Source organism: Eleutherodactylus coqui, chromosome 1 (genome assembly GCF_035609145.1).
Source record: "Eleutherodactylus coqui strain aEleCoq1 chromosome 1, aEleCoq1.hap1, whole genome shotgun sequence".
Classification (NCBI taxonomy): Eukaryota; Metazoa; Chordata; class Amphibia; order Anura; family Eleutherodactylidae; genus Eleutherodactylus; species Eleutherodactylus coqui.
The window spans coordinates 14,361,909-14,368,512 of NC_089837.1; positions in this window are offsets into that span (position 1 = coordinate 14,361,909).

Genomic DNA, 6,604 nt, shown 5'->3' on the forward strand with positions numbered 1-6,604 from the left:
GGGGACGGGCCAGGACCCTATAGGCTCGTTCAATAGCAAAGGCTGTGGAGAAGTTGGTATCTGGCAGAAGTTCCTTCAGCCAGGATTCCATGAACAAATAGGGATCTTGACCTTTGGCGTGTTCTGGTAAGCCCAGGATCCAAAGGTTGTTTCTGTGCAGTCTGTTCTCCAGGTCATCAATGCGTTGGGCCCAAGCGTTTGCTACCTTATCCAGCTCTGCAAGTTTGCTTGGTACAGGAGCCGTCGCGTCCTCCAGTTGGGATATACGCGTTTCCACCTCTCCAACGCGTCCTTTGAGATTATGCATATCTTGCCTTAGTAGTCCCACATGTATCTTGACCTCCTCAATCTTTTCTGTCAAACATGTAGTGCTGGAATGTATGACCTCTAGAAGTTGGGCTGTGAATTGTGCAGTGTAGGTTCTGTAGTAGACATGATGATTAGTCAGCGTAAAATGTCTGTTGATTTGTATAAACCAGATGTATTACGCTATTGTAGTGACTTTAACTCTGTGGAGGTTAATGGCCACACAATCTCATCATGGTAATTGCTGGACAATGGCATGGTGAAAGATGTGTGGTATAATGTTAGCCTAATACAAAGCTCCACTGCAGCCTCTAAGAGTTAAAGTCACATTTCTAAACTGTATTACTTGTATCTATTTTGGGTGTCTTCCCCGCCCTTTTCCACCACACTGAAACTTCTCAAACAAAGGAATTCCTTTTGCTTGACCGCATGCTGAGAGGACAAAGACTGCCATGTACACTGGACTTGAGAGAAGGTGGGGAGGGGGGCAGGGAATTCCATATAGCCAACGTATGGGAATCCTACATGTTACTGATGTAATCTGTTATATGCCCATAAAGGGGAGGTATTATGTGTTTCAATAAACCTGAGGCTCTGGGCATTGTATGCCAGAGACCTGGCTTAGACGTGAGAGTCAACACTTGTGTCTGATCTGGTCGATAATGGTGTACACACTATACAATTAGGAAGCTACAGAATACCCTGAAACCTGCTGGAGAAAAATATAATCCAGTTCAATTTGGCGTTTCCTGGGTGGGCGAGTAGATTCGTGATTTATTTATTCTGGAAAATACAGAGCCTGGCAGATAACACGCAGAACTCGGTAAGATTGTTTTATGTTAATCTACCTATGTGAGATGACTTCTGTCTGTTTATCTGCCTGCCTCTACAGCCAGAGTAACACATCACTGAAAGGCAGGTAATGTAGTTCTGTCTACTTGATTATCACCGTGTAACCTGTCTAGGGGTATTCTGTATGCTGTGAATGTTGTGTTTGAGATGGTTAAAGACTGTGTACACAAGACCAAGAGACAGATTCTGTGAGGATTAACTATTTTGTGTAGACGGGCGGACTTGAGCGTATAGCAGGACATAGTTTGTGTTCCTATACACTTTGAGGGCGCACGCCCCGGGGGCACTCTCCTATGTAATAGTGCACAGTTTGCTCTAATACACTTAGAGAGTGAGGCCAGGAAAATTTAAAATAGGTGTGTTTACTTGTATGATCGAGCATGGTATATGCTCTTGTACATAGGGAAGTATACGCGGGGATTATAGCCGTGTTGTGTGATGGTTAAAGGCTCCAGATACTGTTGAGGTCTTGGTCACTGAATATAACCGTCAGTCTCTGTGTATAGCTAAATGTCATGTCAAAACTGTGTGCAGGGAGTGCTGTTGGGGATTACTAGTAGAGAGTGGGCTGTTGCAAAGGTAGGTGAGACATATACCTTGAGCCATTGTGGGTATTGTCCAGTAATCCCGTCTGTCCCGTCTGTTCGGTGTTATAGAATTTATGTGCATTGTGATTTGAGGAAAAAAAAGAGGGGTTATATTGGAAGGATTTGAAGAAGGCAGATTTTACAAGGGGAACACTATTGTGTCCAGAACTTTGGATAGGATAGACTTAGTAGGTAGACTAGTGTCGAGGGTTAGTCTGCACAAACAGACTGGTCAGTGATGTTGTCCGGTTCCAAATTGACCTAAGTAGGAGCGCTCTTGAGAGTCAAAGTATTGACCATTACACACGGTATATGGTTGAAACAATGAACTCTGTTTATTGTCTGTATCTCTTAGCTTTTATAGCCAGTCCCCCTCGTGGCTAAACAAGGAAAAACTTGTGATTTTACATACATCTTAAACTTGTGATTTCACATGACTTTTAGACAAACACATTAATTTTAGAGAGAGCTGACAACTTCTTTGTGGTTAAGCCATCTCTTGCTAAATTCCAAGACATCTGTTCGGGTGAACTTCCTGATTCCACTAGGTCAGTCTGCAGAGCTTAAGAGAGAAACCACAGACCTGTTTCTCAATAGTCATGAGTTCTGTTACACATATATATTTGCAATATATTCATTTTGATAAGCAACATATATTAACTCCTTCAGCCCCTCTTGGCCCCTATCATTCCCCCATTTTGGACATCAGGAAGACACACGCAGGGTCCAGTTCTATTTTGAAAAGTCATAGTCGAGGTAGGTCCTATTGGTCGACTAGTCCCTATTAGGCGTCTCTAGTATGATGTTACAATACTAGTAGCGTGCACAGGTACGCACAGCGTGGGACTCCCTAATCTTCACCCACACCAATGTCCCTCCTGGAGATAGTCCTAATGGTGAACACGTCCAGGTCGCCTCACCCTGACCCTACACTACCTAGTGACAAGACTGGAAGGAACCGCCGTATGTTCTGCCTACCTCCAGCAGGGGTCGGCCTACACAGGGGCTGTAAAGGCTTTTGCCGTACATTTGCCCACACAAGAGATTATGACTTTGATTACTATATATATACACAACAGCATGACAATTATCTGTACTATACTTTGTAGGATTCCCATGAACCATCCTCCCAGACCAGAAAACCAATTTGCAGGGTTAAGAAAACTAAACCATCCCTGGTCTTTATCCTGTTTTATGCTAGTAGCTATTTTTCCCAAGGTATTGATCTTTTGGTGAATGGATTCTGAGTGATCAGAGAGGTTGAAACAACACATCCCCTCAAATTCCTCACATCCGTGGTTTACTGCGAGCAACAGGTAATCTATGGTGGCTCTATTTTGTAAAGCTGCTTTCCTGACTCCTTGTATGTCTAGTAGGAAAAGGTCCAAGGCCTGTGATGTAGCATTCAGGCCCTTTACCATATCGCATGCTAATCCATTGATTACTCTTGCGTTATATTGTGCCAACCCGGGAACACCCACAATACTGACTGTCAGTGCCGTATGTTCTGAGTAGCTAAGTAGAGTGGGTGGTCCTTCACAGTTGCTATCCAGTCCTTCTACCTCCCTCTTTTGTCTGTTGGTGAGTTGTGGGCTGCTAGGTTTTTGGTACATTAGTATACTTAATCTAGCTAGGGAGCAGGGACCTCCGGTCAGGTTGGCTGGAATATATGTGTAAGTCAGGTTACCGCAGGACAGGACCCAACCTAATGGTAATTTGACGTGCCTAAAATGGCTGGGGCTTCGGACTGTGTGGTTGCAAAGCATAGGAGTATGTACCTTTCTACATTGCTCGACTGTGCGATTACAGAGTCTCTGGGAATCACTAGTCACCCTGGTTCTCTGCGCACAACCTCCCATATGTTGTTTATTACACGTGAAGTTATAGCATACCTCAGCCGGAGCGACATTCCTGACCCGGAAACGAGTCATATTTGACCAAAGTGTATGTTCGACCGCATCACAATGGGGACAATATTCATATACATTAAGAAAGGTATTTTCCTGGACAACATTGCTCTCCTCCACATCACTATCATTATGCACTACTGAATATATATCGCAAAGTGTCTTTATTGGAGTGGGGATAGACAGTAAGCAAGTCCGTAAAATATCTTCCCCACTCCGAAGGTTGGGCATGCACATGTGGGAGATATTCAGTACGTCTTTTGCAAAGTATTCCCACATGTTGGGGTGTCCTTCCGCCCAAACAGTCCATCTTCTTCTTACATCGACAGTTGATGAGGAATTGTCCCGAAAAGAGAGTAGTCCAAGAAAACAAAGGGTAAATAATACACCTATCCAGACTATCAGTGCTGGTGTCCAGGTTGCCATCCCCCTCCCCCACCCTGGGTTGGGCTTATTCTCCACCCCCCTCGTGGTGCTGAGGCGTTGGAACTTTCTTGCAGTGTGAGGCATGGATCCAAGTGGGTTTGCCTTCTAGCTTGACCGAGGTGGGAGTAGTTAACAGCACTTGGTATGGTCCGTCAAAGCGAGGTTCCAAAGTCTTTCTGACGTGTCTCTTAACCACCACCTAATCTCCAGGTTGCAGAGAGTGGGATCCTTCCAAACTATCAGGGTCTGGAATAGAAGAGAAAACTAGGTCGTGCGTTATTTTTAGCTTTTGGCATAAGTCCTGCACAAAGGAAGTAACTTTATCATGACCCAGGGATAGAGCTTGTGGGTGATACAGTCCTAGCCTGGGCACGGAGCCAAAGAGAATCTCATAAGGAGACAGTCCTGTTTTCCTATTTGGCGTGGTCCGTACTGAGTAGAGTGCCAGAGGTAGGCACTCGGGCCAAGGTTTTCCTGTTTCAACCATGGCTTTCTGTATCTTAAGTTTGAGGGTGCCATTGAGTCTTTCTACTTTTCCGGAGCTCTGCGGATGATAGGGGGTGTGAAACGCCTGCTCTACTCCTAAGGCGGACATGACTTCCTTCATTACCTCACCAGTGAAGTGAGTACCACGGTCGCTCTCAATGGTCTCTGGTACCCCAAATCTGCACACTAACTCTGACATAAGTTTTTTTGCAGTGGTCTGGGCAGTGGCCTTCGGGACCGCGTAGGCCTCAGCCCACCCAGAAAAGAGGTCAACGCATACCAGGACATACTTGTACCTTCCTGACCTGGGCAGCTGGATGTAATCTATCTGTAGTCTCTGGAAGGGGTACAAAGGTCGCGGAGTGCACTTCCGAGGGGTCTTTACTACTTGACCGGGGTTGTGTAGTGCACAGATTTCACAAGCCTTGACGTATGCCTTTGCCATCCTGTCAAATCCCGGAGCGTACCACATTTTCTCCACCAGGGCTACCATGGCATTACGAGAAACGTGCACCTTTCCATGAGCCAAAAGGGCCATACTAGGATAAGCAGCCGCAGGTAAACACATACGGGAACCCATTATCCAACCTTCATTTCCTTTTACTGCCCCTGCACTTGCCCAGCGCTCCTGCTCTTGCCCTGAGGGGAGTAGGTCCACCTCCTTCTGTGGTGGGACAGAGGGAGTCTGGTCCTTGGCAGGGGGATCAGGATCCTCCTCCGCTGGGCAGGACCTGGTCTGAACTCTGCACACGGGTGTCCTCCAGTCCAGCAGGGCTGCAGCCTTAGCTGCTCCATCTGCCTTCTCGTTGCCTCTGCTTTCCAAGGAGTCCCCTTGGGTGTGTGCCTTTACCCTTATTATGGCTACCTGCTTCGGGAGCATGATAGCTGACATTAAACTACTTACTGCCTCACCATTCTTTATCGGTCTGCCTTGAGCTGTTAGGAAGCTCCGCGCGCGCCAAATCGGCCCATAGTCATGCGCAATGCCAAACGCGTACCTGGAGTACCTGGCCGGATTCAAAGTTGTGCAACGTTGAAATGAGACATTGGATGAAGAGTGTACTGCAAGTTCCATTTTGACCTGTCTAGCAAGAGACAGATGTCTACAGCTCACCTGTGTCAGAATTCCATGTACGTCATGGGGCGTGAGGACCACAAGAGGGTAGTCTAGGACCACCTCAGAAGCTTTCTCATGTAGTGCTTGTACAGCCAGAACTGCTCTTACACAGGAGGGTGAACCCCTGGCTACTGCGTCAAGATGTGCACTGTAGTATGCTACAGGGCGCTTTTTGTCACCATGCTCTTGTGTGAGGACGGCAGTAGCATGTCCCGCCATCTCAGTCACGAACATCTGGAAGGGTTTATCATAGTCTGGCAGACCCAGTGCCGGAGCGCTGGTGATCTGTATTTTCAGCTGGTGAAAAGCTGACTCGGCTTCCGGAGACAAAGCAAATGGCTTTGAGCTCAGGCAGTCGTACAGAGGCTGCATGGTCATGGAGGCAGAGCGAATCCACGGCCGACAATATGAAACTAACCCCAGAAATGTCCGCAACTGAGCATGGGAGACGGGGAGTGGCATGTCCTCCACCACCTTGGTACGTTCTGGCGTGAGGTGTTTTGTACCAGGACCTAGGCAGTGACCAAGAAACACAACATGAGATTTGCAAAACTGTAATTTGTCTTTACTGGCTTTACACCCGCTGTCTGCAAGAAAACAAAGGAGGCTGAGTGAGGCCGCAACGCAGGTAGGTCTGTCCGGTGCACAGAGTAGGAGATCATCAACATACTGAAGCAGGGCCACACCTGGTGGGACCGTCCATGCATCAAGTACAAGCATCATACATCGGGTGAATTGATTTGGGCTGTTTTGTGCCCCTTGTGGTAGGACAGTCCAGCAGTACTGTTTTCCTCGGAACGTAAAGGCAAACAGGTACTGGCAATCGGGGTGTAGCGGGACGGACATGAATGCATTGGCAAGATCGACCAGAGTGTACCAACAGGTTCCGGAGGGTATGGTGGACAACAGAGTGTAGGGATTGG